This window comes from Vanessa atalanta, chromosome 26 (assembly GCF_905147765.1).
Source record: "Vanessa atalanta chromosome 26, ilVanAtal1.2, whole genome shotgun sequence".
NCBI lineage: Eukaryota > Metazoa > Arthropoda > Insecta > Lepidoptera > Nymphalidae > Vanessa > Vanessa atalanta.
In genome coordinates this window covers 7,590,276-7,606,803 of record NC_061896.1, presented here as the reverse complement: position 1 = coordinate 7,606,803, position 16,528 = coordinate 7,590,276, and the positions used below count along the sequence as shown (strand labels likewise).

The following is a 16,528-nucleotide window of genomic DNA, read 5'->3' as shown; positions in this document are numbered from 1 at the left end:
GTGATAACGAAAAATATTTTAAAGACTTAATAGCTTATTATATGAACAGTCGTGTCTAACACACCGTTTGAAATCAAACGTTATGAACAAAATGAACTTTCAAGGTTTTGTTTTATCTATTATGCAATAGAATATTTTAGATAAGAAATGGCACTATTGCGATTAATTATTTATGCATTATTTCTTCACATTCCTTAACTTCTATTATTAAGCAAATACAAATGTGCTCATACTGAAAATGAAAAAAAAAAGTTTTACATTTGGCAGCCATTTTGAATAATTAATAATATTATACCTATAGACAAGAACTGTTTGTTTTTTTTTAAATTATTATCATAGATATAAAGGAATCTTATCAGACAATTACAAACTTTTCAAAAAGAAAAGTAAACATAAAAATAACGGAAAATTATTTTTTTGAAATAATTAATTTATTATCACTGTTGTAACTACGATTTTTAGTTTTCATTGATTGGTTGGTACCTAATATAATGTAATGTTTGTCTCTGTTAAATCTGCTCTGCGCAAGCGCAGTCAATTGACTTCAAGAGACTGCATGGCGACACTAGATTGGAGTGCTTGCAATCATTTGATGGACTTTGGATCGTTGCATCACACGAAATGAGTTGCTTTCGATCTAACAACATATACGCATAGTATATGTTAATAATTAATACGGAATCCAAATTGCTTTATTTTTTAAAACCATCGGTGTAAGCGGTGCAGTCATAATCTTACATACAAATATTTACACGCTAATACTGATACTTAATATATAAATATATATACCATTATACACTAACATAAGAATTTATAACATTAAGTGCTTAAATATATACAAATATAAATTAAAAATAGTTACTGTATATATCTTGACCGCGTGGAATGGTGGCAAGAATGCTAGCAGCATTTCCCCGTTGAATCGCAATTCCGATCCTCTGGGCTAAAAACGAACAAGCCCTCCTGTCACCAGTGGAGGCAATAAGGCGAGATGTTATACTTTTGATGAAGCTTTTTGCACCATTACTCCAAGGGCCAAGTGTTTCGACAGCAAACGGGAAAAAAAATAATTTGACCAAAAATAATTAATTTGACCAATAAAAATTAATCGCCCCCGAGTGGGTTCGAACCACCAACCTTTCGGTTAACAGCCGAACGCGCTAACCATTGCGCCACGGAGGCTGCATTTCTAAAGTAACAAATATTTACCCCACAATTAAATCCTTAAAATCATCTCGCATTTAAATCTTAAGGCTATATCAAAGACAGCTATTTTTGCCTGAAAATAAGTCTATTGTTAGTGGAAAGGAAGAAAAGCTTAAACGCCAAATTGATATTTTGTGAAATGAGGCTTAAAATTTTTATATTCTATTAAATTAAATCTCATCTTCTAAAAGTACTATCTATATTATATCACAAAGTTGTTTAACTATAACACCTACAAACTTGGAATTTGCCAGGTAAGGTTAGACATCCACTAAGAACGGATTTTAAGGGGTTTTATAAATTTTGCGCAACTAAAGCCGCAGGATAAGCTAGTAGAAATATATGTCAAACTCAAACTCAAACTCAAACTCAAATTCCTTTATTCAATATAGAAGTATTACACTTTCTTATTGATTGTCAAGTTAAACACTACCACCGGTTCGGAAAAGAAAACACCCTGACCTGAGAAGAACCGGCGAAAGAAACTCAGCGGGACTTTTTTTTTTACGTCAAATTAATTATATACATAATTATATATGAGTAGAAACAGCCAGGAGGCGATCGTTTCATTCCCAAGGTGTGCTATCAAACATAAACTCACTAATTGTATAGTAACCTTTCGCACACAAGCGTTCCTTAACAATTTTTTTAAATTTCGCAACAGAAGCATTTTGAACGCTTTCTGGGATCCTGTTGTAGAAGCGTATACATTGCCCCACAAAAGAGTTACTGACTCTATGCAGTCGAGTAACAGGAGTAACAAGATTGTGTTTGTTCCTTGTATCAACGTTATGAGAATCACATTTTCTCATAAAAACATTAATATTTTTCCGTACATACAAAACATTACAGAATATATATTGAGAAGCTACTACTGTACTACTGTGTGTACTGTACTGTACTAGTTTTATAAGTATCCTGTTTACTTTTTATCAATTTTTGGCGGAGACGTAATTACACGGTGTTCTTCGTGACATCATAAATTACAATCTAACTCGCAATTAACTTAAATAAGTGTCATTTTAATTATATCGTAAAACGAAACGGTTATCATAATCTCGTAAGTAATAAGATTTTAACGAACTTTATTTACCATTGATATAATAAACTGTTATGTAACTTAACCTGCTTAGAAAATTGGCGACCATTTTGTTATATAACCTATTATTATTAGTCATTAGAAAAGTATACAATTAAAAAGAGGTAAAATTCCTTTGTTTATATGTAGGAGGGGGGGGGGTGCTATGATTCCCAATATATTCCATCGGTGGTCGGAGGTGGGAGGTTAGTATATTATACAAAAGCTTTGTTTTAAATTATTTTATTATTTCGAAATCAAAAATTATTACTTTTTTACAAATCAAATTAATTATTAAACAAAATTAAATATTAAAAAGCGCTCTTAAATAGATATTTTTCAAAGATGGTTGAAAGCCGAAAGAAATCGGCTTAGAATGATAAACAAGAACTGGAAATAAACTCAAAGGTTGCTCATGTCAATTCAAATACATGTAATAATTATATCAATGTAAAGATATATAACCGATATGACTTGGGAACCTCCAAGAAAAGAGCGTACACATTTCTCAAACGGCAACAGATGTCCATGAGCGGTGGTAGTCGTCTTCCATCAGGTAAGCCTCCTTGTTTGCCAATTATTCCATAAAAATAAAATAAAAATAAGAGTCAGTGGTTTTACTTCCACTGTTTATCAATCGATTTGATTTTTCTTCAAAAATAAGAGTAAAAATAAACGCTGGAAACATGGAAATATTCCCCTCACTAAAATTATTGATTCCTTGAAATCATGAATTCCAACCACTATGCCAGTATCACAACATACTTTTACAATATTTATTTTTTCAATATGACATGTACCTACCATGTTATTGAACATAAGCAGCAGATGTCTATACAGTGAAACACCTCTTAAAAAAATAATATCTAAACAAGTTGTTGTCCGCGGCTTTGCTCTCGTTTCAGGGGTCGTCCATGGGGTGTGTCCTTTCCTGGGGTATAAGCTGGTCACATACCTTCTTCTTCTGTCAATAAAGGAGTTCAGTCGCTTGACCGTGATAGAGTAAAAGACAGAGCTATTTTCGTATTTATTATATTAGTATAGAGACTGCATGACACACATAGCGAGATCAATTAGTGCTCTTAATGAAAATCATGTGTTTGATCTGACAATTAAACATCATATATTCACTGCCTAACAACAAGCGGAAAAGTAAAATAACAATTCTAAAAAAAAAATAGTTCTATATATTTACAAATCGATGTTGGAACGTGTCCATTTAAATTGGTCAAAAGGTTAAAGTCTCTTAATCTTAGACAAATTTAAAACTAATATTAACAGCCTGTAAATAATTTACAGCTGGATTAGTAGCTCCCTTTAAAGAGAAGGCTTTGGAGCTTATCCACACTAATATAACGTGATTTGTTGTCACACATGTGTCAGAATTAAATGCGACCAATTCCACAGGATGATTTATTTTAACGAATTATAAAAACGAATTACGCAAAAAAGAAAAACACTTTGAGCCTGCAGTTTATAATTAAGATTCATATTTTATTTAATACTGCAACAGAAATTAAACCAAAGCACTTCAGCTAGCGTGACTGTAGTTATTTGTCATGGTCTCCATTTTCCTCCGTCATGAAACAAATCGCGGTATCGCCTGCGTGTTAGGTACCTTATATTCTCTTATGTATTCCCGACAATTTGTAAGGAAAATTTTATGACGATAGATATGAAAGCGCAATAAATAGACTGACTTTGCCTACTTTACTAGCTGAAACCCCCTCCAAAGATAAAATGGGAATAATTTACCTTCTGGAGAAAAAAGTAGCCCATATCCTTCACCGAATTCAATCTATCAAATATCATCCAAATCGGTTCAGCGGCTTAAACGGGAATCAGAGCTACTTTTGTATTTATAATATTTGTAGGGATCGGGAGTTGAAATTTATTTTCAAGTTAACAGTTACCATTTACCAAAATGGCGCCATATTATATTTTGGGGTCACCTTACGCCTAAGTCATGGTAATGTGTTCGGCGATAACGGATTAATAAGATATTCGCATTGATATCACTACGAATTTGAACTACAGCACTAATATTATAAGCAATATTATTGTAATACTACCTTCGTATTTGTACGGGTATAACCCATTCAAAGTTACCCGTGGCCCTAAAAATTGCTTATCAGCATATTTTTGTGTTTTGAAAAATACCAAAGTTTAGATCGCTGAACCTGCGGCTTTACTCGCACGAAATTGATAGATCTTTACACAAACCGTCAACCCCAATTTTACATATTAATCGGTTCATCATCAAATCGGTTTAAGTGTGAAAAAGTAACAGACAGAGACTTTCTCATTTAAAATATCAGTATAGATAAGCGAATCAAGACGGAAAGCGCAATTATAAAGGTTGTAAGCAATGCTATTAAGAGCTCTTATACTCCTTTTAGTGAAAGCGTCCTTTGCCCAATAAAAGACCTCACCATCAATAGACGTTTCAAGGTCATTAAACAAAAGAACAATCATCATTTAAATTTTCCAATAACGCTAGCCTCGTCCAAAAATTCACTTTCTAATTGTAATTTCGTCCACAATCCATAGTCACGAGGCTCGCATCGCATGCATGATATGTACGTCTCATGACGTATATGCAAAATTTTCAGAGATGCAAGCTGACCCAGATACGTCGTTGTCACGGTGGACATGCGTCACAGTCATCTTAATTTCAAATGTGTACTTTTCATTGCATCGGAATTCGATTATAACGAACAAATGAAAATACATAACGTATTAATTTATTGCGAGATTACAGCACTGGTGCTTGGGTCTATGGTAAGTGGTTATTTCGGAAAACACATGGATTTTAATCAAACATTGGAATTAAAGAAAAAGTACATTGGGAGTAAATCTGCATGAGTCAGCAGCATTGTCGCATTGGAGTATCAGCAGGAGCAACAGTTAAATAAGTTCCAAACCTTCTCTTCAAAATGAGGTACTTGCCCACAAGTTCAACAAGCTTTCACTTTAACTACAAGCTTTCAAATAACTAAAATATAATTATCATTGTACATGCAAAATGGTAAAATATATATATATATATATATATATATATATATATCCCGCTGAGTTTCTTTCGCCGGTTCTTCTCAGGTCTGAGGTACTAAATTACGAACCGGTGTTAGATTTTTGACAATCAATAAGCAAGTGTAAACACTTCTATATTGAATAAAGATTTTTGACTTTGACTTTGACTGCTTCTGGAAACAACAATATTTGATGGAGTCTAGCCAACTATGAGGAAAATATATTGGTAGCACCAGTTCTCTAAAATGTAACGTTTTCAAAGCTGTATTAATTCTCTGATAATGCACACACTTGTGCACTAAAATATATCCTTCACAGATGGTAAATTTCCCATGAGAATAGTCGTCGTGGTGGATTTATAAACTCATTACCTACGTAAAATGAGAATGCTTAACACTTAAACGAGATTTGTGTTTATAAATTATGAAGGACATCGTGAGGAAACCTGCATCTTTCAGTGAATAAAACTGCCTCACTCCTACTACCGCGCATTTTGGAATAAGATCCAAAACCTTCACCTCACAGATAATTTCCAGACTTTTACTATGAGCATAAACACTTTGACTATCAAGTACAGATACATCACCAGATCCACTAAATAAAATATATTGGTACGGTACTTCGACTCCGCGAATAAAAATATATACTCGTTTAAAAAGACGCCCTTAAATTTTATTGATTTATCTTCTAAATTCTTATAGTCTTTTGAGGTATTTCTATCCAAACTTGTGGTAGATCTTCGACAGTCAATGACCAAGTAATGCTTCTTTATTGAAGATTTGGACTCGTCTTACCTTATATATTTATGTAATTGATGTATCTCTTATACAGTATTAATATAATACAGTATTCAACTCATATTACTGAGTCATATTTAAAAAAAATACCTTTAACAACCACACATCATCCGAAACCGAATGTGTCAGCTGACAAATTAATTATAATGATGCGTTATTTTATACATACGTTGATGTATTAAAAACTAGCTCGTACTAAAGGTTTGAATTAAAAAAAAAACCTCGGAAATTACGTCACAGGTTACGCAACGTTTTGCTTTTTATTGCACGGTTTTTTGCTCGCCTGGTTTCGGATTACCGCAAAAAGTAAAAGAGGTCAGTATCGGTGAGCATGTGTTCTGCCTGTTGCTTCGTTTGATAAATAAAAGTAATATTTATAAGTATGATAAATAAATAAAATAAATATATTGACAAACGTTTACTTGGTGGTTACTCTGTGCAAGTCGAAATCTAATTTCATTTAAATGTCTCGTTGGTCTAAGGAGGATGTCGATTTGTATCGGGTAGATGGAAGTCAGCTGTCACCGATAGTTTTTAACTTAGCAGCGTTTAGGTGCCGTGCGAATTGCTGCTGGAAGCCCAGCACACAATGGGCAGTTCTCTTGTGTCCCTTGAAACCATAATGGCCGAAATCGGTCAGCACGATATTATCTCAATTTAAGATCATATAATTGATTCAAGAGTTAAGCTGATCAATATTGGAAAACTAAGTATGATTGGAATTATCTCATGGAGAACGCAGGATGTTTGTGGATGATTGGAATTATCTCATCTGAAATCTTGGATCATAAGTTAACAGACGTATAAAATGTATCTAAATAGTCAAAAACTCTAAGCCCAAGTAATAATAATAGTTCATCCTTAAGAACGTACGTTTGTTTTAAGTTTTTTAAGTTTTAATGTTGTTCGGATAAAGAAATACAAATGTTTCAGTTTCACTTGTTCTTTATCGTCGAATGTTCGACAAACTGTCGAAGTGGCGGTTGTCGAGTATTCCTCAACAAATAATCTAAAGTTTTAATTAAAATAATACTATAAGCATTTACTTAGTAATAATTAAAATTTTCGTACTTTATGTATCCATCGATAAATATTATTTATTTACGTACAGAAATACATTTATATATACGCATAAAAGGAGACAAGGTCAAATCCTAACCAGTTTTCGTCTTACGTCATATACATTACTGACTTTTTTTTACTTTTTTTTGTGAGAAATGAATTAACACACGAAAGAAATTCTTTTTCGATGTTTTTTTGTAACCATCCAATGTAAGAAGCCTTTGAAAGTAAAATGGTCTTTATATCATTTATTTAAAGTTGAAATTAGCATGCTAGTATACTGGAAGGTATGTTGTTTAATATTTATATGATTTGGATGTAATAAGTGTTTAAATAAAATAGGTTCCGTATGTATTTATTGATGGTAAGGTTTTGAAAAAAATCCCTCTATGTAGTTACCATTCATAATACTTAAATTATTAATGCTTAGAATTGTTGTGATCCGGGTTGAAAGGTGAGAGGTTGTAACTAAACGTAAAAGGGTCGTAACATCCTAGTTCCTAAGGTTTGCGTCTTGGCGATGTAAGGAATAATTACAATTTCTTACGGAACCAATGTCCACCATCAGGTGGACGTTATCGTAATGTTAAAATAGATTTAGTTGCGTTGCAATACGCTGTCGTGCCTAAATATGGATTTGATAAAATATGACACCAATGCTATGTAATGTTCTTTTCCAATTAAATTGAGCTGGTGTAATTATATTCGCTCTGTTATGCCGCATAGACGGTATTAAGAATGGCCTAAACTTCTTACAGTATCAGTTTAAATGCCCGAAGGTTAGTTTATCCATTTTTTTACTTTCTTAAAACAATCAAACTTTCAATTGTAATTTCGTATAAATTCGATCGTCGTAATGTCAGCCCACTTGAACAAAATATCGTTGGAAGTTCTTTGACGCGGCTTACAGTAGAGTAAACTGATAAGATTTGTCACGTAAGGATAGTGTAATGGCTCCTCCAAGAGATCTCTTCTTTTCTTTCTCTTTCTCCCCGTCTCTTTCTTTATTTGCATAAGAATTATTGACATTTAATCCTCAAATATATACAAATATGAATTTAAAAAAGTCACTATATAAATTATGACCTCGTGGAATGGTGGCATGAATGCTAGCAGCATTCCTGTCCTGTAGGCAAAATTCGAACCAACCCTCATGTTTTTTTCTATTGTATTTTAGTAACTTTGTCATTGTCATGTAATTATTCTGAATCATTTTTATTTATTTCATTGTCTGATATTTAATAATATACAGCGGAAGCAACTTTGTTCTAACCGAGTGTCTTACGATACCTATCTTTTTTATGTAATGTAGGCACACACAGGCAGAATAGTAGTAGAAATAGACTAACTGATGGTAGATGATCACCCCCCTTTATACATAGGTACTGTAAAAAATATTAACCTCTACCTAACCTAACCTCTTGGTGGAGAATAAGAAGTTGAGTTATTTAGATCTTGATGGAATTTTAAACGTAGTTTTTCCTTAACATTTACATTTTAATGGTTTTATCGTTTTAAAGGATCTCTAATACTTTTTAAATTCACAAAGCGACTTTCATCGGCACTCGTCCTTCGTACACACCTGCTGGCTCGTTTTTGCTGATTTTTTTGTCCGCCGTCATACCGATGACTCATTCGTAACTAACGCTTTCTTGTCCATTTAAAACTGATAGTGTGCAATTTTTTATTTAACTTTTTTTATGCCTAAAGATCGCTTAAATACAGCCTAAAAAAATGAGGTATGTCAAAATTCGTTATCGGACAATTCTCAGTATTTGAATGAATATTATTTCACTTGATTGATCAAAGAGGTACTTTGTAAGATATTGTATTAATTACCAATAACGCATGAGATGATCCAGGAGTTAGTATACGTGAATGTTTAACTAATATAATTATGGGTTCAAGCTGTGGGTTCAATCCGCCTTAGATCAGCGTTGTTGATAAGCCCTGAACCTTCTGTTAAAGGTTTTTACTTTACTTCACCAGTAACGCTGGTATTTGTAATTATCATTTTAGCGTCAAATATGGCAACATTACACGTTTCCTTTTTTGTAACATGTAATACAATCGAAGTTTTTTTTTTTAATAATTATACTCTTTAATTATACAAATGCGTTTTCTATATATTTAATTTATTATAAATACTATATTGATAATATTCTTAAATTCAATGGAGGGCGAAATAATCCGTACTCTTGAAGTGGATTTCTAAATAAAAATTTCCAAAATGTATTTTGTAATTTTTGATATAATTTAAGTAAACGTTTTTGTTTACTTAAATTATAATCTAAATATACTCTATTCAGATAAGCATTTGTAAGAACTTTTGAATCAACATTTACAAGATTATATTTAATGTAAAGATACTTGTTCGGAATGTTGATTCTCCCGTCTCCGACAAGAAACTAAGGACTTACGCTCTTATACGGTTTGCACGTGAATTAATTATTATTAACAATTAAATTTTATACATCCTGCGTGAAAATAAATGAAAGATCGTTTATTGCCTTTATCATCTGTCGCTACTCTTAATGAAGAAGGTTGTGCGTGTTAATTAAGATTCAATTTTAAACCGCAATTATGATGTATTACTTATCTTTTTAAGTAGCATCCTGTAATAGTACCACTACTCTCCCTCCTCGCTCTTTGAGGTGAAGGCTTGGAGCCTATTCCATCACGCTGCTTTATATTGATTAGTGGATAAACGTGAGGCAGATTTTCATCAGCATTTATCTGAATTTTATTAAAGAATCTCGGGATGTGTGTTCTTTTACCACCCAATAAGAATTTAAAATCGGGTCGCTAATATTATATACTAAAACTGATCTCCGAAACGTACTGCATCTTCTATTATTTTATGTATATTGATTTAGTAGTTTATTCATATATATAATAGTTACCATATGAAATTTATTATTATATTATGTATTACATATACTATTATAGGATTTTATAAAGATTTTCTATACCAGAAAATATCTACATAGTTGGTTATCCTTGATACTTTATTAAATATCTAACAAACTGTATTAATATTGGTATTTTATGATTGAATTTCGATAATGGTGTAATATCCTTCATGTTTTTGTAGTAGAGATATCCATTTTCTTTATACTTAGTTACCCGTCCGGGCTGCCACGGGTTCAATAAGGGTTTATATACAAATTTGGATTGAAGGAAAATCCTTTTTGTTTTTAATCTAGGATCATTTATTATATACATTTTTTTTTATGGTGGTAGACGGGCAGGATGCTCACCTCTGCAACACCAGGGAACTTGCAGATCCGTTGCCGGCCTTTATGTTAGATGTAGGCTCTTTTAAAGGTTCCTAAGTCGCATCTCAACAGTTCTCAGTCAAAGTCAAAGTCAAAAATCTTTATTCAATATAAAAGTGTATACACTTGCTTACTGATTGTCAAAAATCTACCACCGGTTCGGAATTTAGCACCTCAGACCTGAGAAGAACCGGCGAAAGAAACTCAGTATTGTTGTGTTCCGGTTTGAAGGGTGAGTGAGTATAACTATACGCACAAAGGATATAACAACTTAGTTCCCCAGGTTGATGACGCATTCTTAAGGAATGGTTAATATTTCTTATAGCGCTTGGGCGGTGGTGACTTACCACCAGATGGCCCATATGCTCGTCCGCCAGCCTATGCCAACAAAAACAAAAACAAAAAAAGAGTTTCCTGAAAATCTCGGCCTAAACTCAGGAATTTTTTCATAACGGTTTAAGGGAGAAATCCGGTTAGATTGCTACCACGCGGTCATGATTTGTACAGTAGGTATTTTTGATGGTGATCTTTGAATTAATTATCTAGGTCCTCAATGTAAATTATTCTTATGATTATATAAAAAATATGCTTAACATGGATGTAATTGTGACTTTAGTGGTTGGTACAGAGCCTGTGATCTGTAGTGTTATTCAGCAGATGCGTGAAATGTCTAAAACCTACTCATCTTGATACGCTATTTTGATACGTAAGTTCTTCTAATGATATAATTAATATAATCAAATTTCCATAACACTTTCCTGATATATGACCATATTCTTCTGCGGGGAGTTTCAAATTTGTTCTTGTGGAATGGTTCTGATAGCTAGCGCTGTAAAGCGAGGCATTGCTTGTATACCTATGGAACAATTTATAACATAATTTCGTATTTAATATTTACTCCTCGTTTTGTGATTCCAAGTATAACTTATCTGGTATTTAAGTGAAATTGAGAACTTAGACGGCACGTGTAAATATCTTTAGTAATTGCTTAGTGATGGGCAGACGTTTTAGTAAAATAATATCGATATTATTTTGTTATATACTCAAACAAAATTTTTTTTTACTTTACTTGGAAGGGCTTTCTGCAAGCCCTGGTAGGGCTTTATGCAAGCCCATCTGGGTAGGTACCACCCATCAGACGTAACCGCTAAACTGCAATACTTAGTACTGTTGTGTTGCGGTTAGAAGAGATCGTGTAATAACAAACACTTAGCTACGTTGGTGGCCCATTGATGATGAATAGTTAATATTTCGTACAGCAATGGCTATAAGCGGTGGTAACTCCTAATAGCCCATCAGATCCATTTACAAGTCTGCCTACATCATCATCCTCCTGCCCTTATCCCAATTTACTTGGGGTCGTCGCCGTATGTCTTCTTCTTCCATACTTCTCTGTCAGACGTCATCTCACAAGTAACATTCTTTCTAACCATATCGTCAATGCATGGAAAAGTCAGCCTACATATTTTATTAACAAAAAAATACGAACATGTATTAATTATCTTATCAGTGACTTATATGATCATTTAAATTGTAATTAACTATATAGCACACGCCTTAAATATTAAATACTAATTTTCACCTGCGACCTCACTCGCGTTTTAGGGGTTGGTTGTCAGGTATTATTCACACGATATCTTTATAAATTTTAACCTATCTTTATAAATGTGTTATTCTAATGTATAAGCTATTTTTGTAAAGTTCCTTTAAAAGTCTCATAACTTCCGTGTTCGAGTAGTGTGTACACCGGTTTTCATGGGTACGCTACTCCGAGGTCCTGGTTCGATTCCCGGCTGAGTCGATAAATAGAAAAAGTTCATTAGATTAATTTGTTGTCTTGGAACTGGGTGTTTGTGGTACCGTCGTTAGTTCTGATTTTCCATAGCACAAGTGCTTTACCTACTTACATTGGGATCAGAGTAATGTATGAGATGTTATCCAATATTTATTATATATTTATTTATTTATCGTTACTTATATATTAATCGAAAATCTATTCAGTAGTTTTTTCGTGAAAGAATAACAAACATACAAACTTTTAGCCTTTATTATATATTTAAAATAGGATAGTAAGGATATTTAAAATATCGATACAATAATAATACGAGCTAGTGGACAACACTAGACTCAATTTCAATACTCACATAATTACTAGGTTTGTTTTATTTCCAATGCCCATACTAGATCCAATTTCTGAAATTAAGGCAACAATGTTTCATTATAAAATATAAATTAAACCCTATTATAACATGCAATAAAGTTGAAATTCGAACGACAAGAAAAACTCATAAATTTACTTGCTAGTAATTTTTAATTTAATGACTGACCCTTGGTTTTTTCTGTTTTTTTTATAGAAAAAAATATATGATTAGTACATTTTGATACATCTGTTATTCGCCACTGGCTCTCAAAGTTAAAATAATTATTAATTTATTTTCTTTTGAATATTAACAGTATCATCTGCCGTTGCACGCTTATAAATCAAATGTCCTTATGATTTTAAATTAACATGATTTACCATATTTTTTTTTATTTTTATTTGGTGGAGCTATATATTATATTACGGTATATTTCGTCATTATCTACGAATGTCTTGTTCACGAGACTAATGTCGAAATAACGAGCTCCACCAAATAAAAATAAAAAACATGGTAAATACTAAATATCCCGTTTTAAATACTCGTAGTAACCTTATGATGTGCAACATTGGGTGTAATACCGCTCGTATAGCGTGACGGAAAACGTCATTATGGTCTTTAAGGTACTATTTAGGTACTTCGTTGTTATACATGGTTATAATAATTAAAAATAACTATGTTGACGAATATCTTATGTTTTTATTTATTTTTCTTCATTATTATTATTTTTAAATACTAAGTTCATTTATATATATATACATCAATAATTTTCGGTGTTCAACATACCAGGCGACCAGTGACGGTCAAATAAATATGTGGAACTAAATCTTTATCAATAAATCAAGTGCACTTTTTTGTAAAACATGTAAATGTTTATTTCTGTTTAAACCTTCAATACAAAATGTCATCAACGAGCAGATGCTATTATGTAGATATCATGCATTCTGACGTTTAAAACAATTATCTTTCAATTGAAACAAAAATGAATCAAGATTTTGACATGAATATGCATCCTATAGTTTTAAATAAGGAATATCAGTTTAGCAAATCAGTGAACGAGCTTTGAGAGCCACTGCTACATATGTATAAAAGAATAAATTCGTTCTTTACACGCCTATTGTGTTCGTGTTAGTGTGTATGTGTGAGTGTGTGATTTAATTTTTTAAATAAAATGCAAGATATTCTTGGACAAGGGGTTGTTTATTAGGTATGTAAAATTATTACAACCTTTTAAATCTTCATTTATAAAGTGAAATTTGATATAAAGCGAGATTCAAACGTAAATACTATTGAAATGTATATATATACGTATTTATATGTATATCTTACTAATATTAATATGCGAAAATTTGGATGGAATTTTGTTACTGAATAACTTCGGAACGGCTATACGGATTAGAATGAAATTTGGCACAGAGATAAATTATATTCTGGTGTGGCACATAGGTTACTTTTAATTTCTGACACCTGCACAACCCAATATATCCCCCTATCCCCACACGCGGGTGAAAACTACTGCTTCATAAAACTCAATTAATACTAACCACAAGTTCTTATTTATTAATATATTTTTTTAATTTCGTACAAAATATTTAAAATAATTCATCCTTTGGATATTAGGACAAGAGGTAATGAAAAAGACATGCCTCGAGAAAGAGTATTTCCTATTTTTATAACAACAGATGCTATACACACCGTCTTGTCATTTGACATCGAAATAATTTAAAAAAAATGTATATATATTTTATTAAACTGTAGAGCGAAATTATTCAAAATGGACCTGAAATTCAATACACAGATTTCAACGCGTGACCTCTTTTTTAAGATCTGTATATTTTATCGTCGGCACCATCACAGCTATTTATTCATAAGTTAAGATAAATATATTTACAACGAGATAACGCAGTTCATTAAACTCATACATAAAGTCATAAGTATATAAATTGTATCGAAGTTTTACATAATAATTATTGATATTCTTTAATATGAGAACCGAGATTGCCGAGTGGTTAAAACGCGTGCATCTTAACCGATTGTGGGTTCAATCGGGTTGTGCCACTGAATTTCCATGTGCTTAATTTGTACTTATAATTCATCTCGTGATTCGCGATGAAGCGAGAGGAAATATACATGTGTCTAATTCCAATGAAATGATGTCACCACCAACTCGTACTGGAGTAGCGTGGTGGTATTAGCACCAAGCCCAATCAAAGGGAGAGGAGGGCATATCCAGGCTGTTTTTTTTTGTTAATTCACTTTTTTATTTCAAATCAAAGTATAAAATGGTATATATCAGAAGTATATAGTCCAACCAAAAAATTGTAAAACCAATTCATACACTCAATAAGCCACCAATTACACTGGCCCACTCAAACCAGAATCAACACAAAGTATTAATGTTTGACGATACAATTATAATTTAGAACTGGTAGGAACCAGCCCTAAATTTTTGTGCTAACCCTCTCCAACATACTGACAACCTCAACGGTCTGCTGGCTAGCTATCAAGCTGCAGATCCAAAGGTCCTTTACTCTGATTATCGATAACATTATGGAGTCTGGAAATTGGCCGAATTTGGCACATAAATTTAGCCTCTTTAGGTGCCAGTATTATATTGTCGTGTCAGGGTTGCTGTTCCATGGGCTTTTGAAAGTATGGGAACAAATAGTGCGTTATAATTGCGCACACATTTGTGCTCTATAATATTTCCTGTTTAATTGACATGTCTCTCTGCCTTGGCCGAAATCGATCGGGTTTCCTATCGATGTTTTCTTTTGAGCCGAGATGGCCCAGTAGTTAGAACACGTTCCTCATAACCGATGATTTCAGGTTGATGATTGCCAAGGCAAGCACCTGAATTTTCATGTGCTTAATTTGTGTTTATAATTCATCTCGTGCTCGGCGGTGATCTCCTAAAAGGGAGAGATGCCTTAGCCCAGCAGTGGGAAATTTACAAGCTGATAATGTTAAAAAAAAGAAGTTTTCTTTTACCACGGAACACGTATCTGTCGGATGAAAATCAACCACGTGTGTATCTGTACCCACATTATTGAGTTGACCAAGCTGAGCTGTCATACGAGGGACAGTCCTTTGATCATGGTTACTCACCACGAAAAGAAACTTTAATAACAAAATCAGTTCTTCTATTCAACTTTCTATAAATGACTCAGAAGGTTATTATAATCGTTAAAATTTTATTTAAATGACTGAGAATTTGAAAGCAAATTAACGTAATTACTAAAACTGTATGAGTAATGACTAATTGCTTAATTTTTTGAATGTACACATGTATGTTGCCGGATTTAAGGACAGTTATCTTATAATAATTTAATTATACATGGTGATAGGACTAATTAGTATTGTTGAGTTCCGCTTTGTTTCTAAGGATGATGGTACATTGGCACATTGTTTCATATGGTGTTAATCTCCATGGTCGATGGTGACCACACCAGGTCAAATACCTCGCCCGTTGAGCTGTTTGAAAAGATAATTCAAAAATTTATAAGGCATCAAATTTTTATATGTTTTATTGTAAATTGAATTGTTTGTTATGCCTTAACGCGTTAGTTTCTCATCTGATTAATTTTTTTTTACATATATGTTGTCAGGAGTATAGAAAAGGGCAAAGTCCCTCCCTCGCTGCGGACGAAATCACGGACTTATTTATTAAAAGCTAGCATTGTCTTTATAATGATACGATGACATATATATTTATATGTCAAATCATTCCGCTTACCTTTTTTATTCCACAATAATAATAACCACAAAAAATCATCTTTATTAACAATTACATGATTGAACTAGGACAAAAAGACTCAATGTTTTTTTTTTTATGATATCGGTAAGTGGACGAGCAAATGCGCCACCATGATGGTAAGTGGTCATAGACAATGGTGTAGTAAGAAATATTTACTATTCCTTATATCACCAATGCGC

General features: G+C 32.7%; 1 protein-coding gene and 1 non-coding gene across 3 annotated transcripts in view; one reads left to right on the top strand and one right to left on the bottom strand.

Annotated features, from left to right (window-relative positions):
• The window catches only part of LOC125073953 (neural/ectodermal development factor IMP-L2-like), a 75,976-nt gene that overhangs the window by 15,409 nt on the left and 44,039 nt on the right, over positions 1-16,528 (top strand). The gene's annotated exons all lie outside the window — the stretch shown is intronic.
• Positions 1,110-1,182, bottom strand: Trnan-guu. The gene has a single exon. It is a non-coding gene; the product is annotated as a tRNA-Asn (tRNA).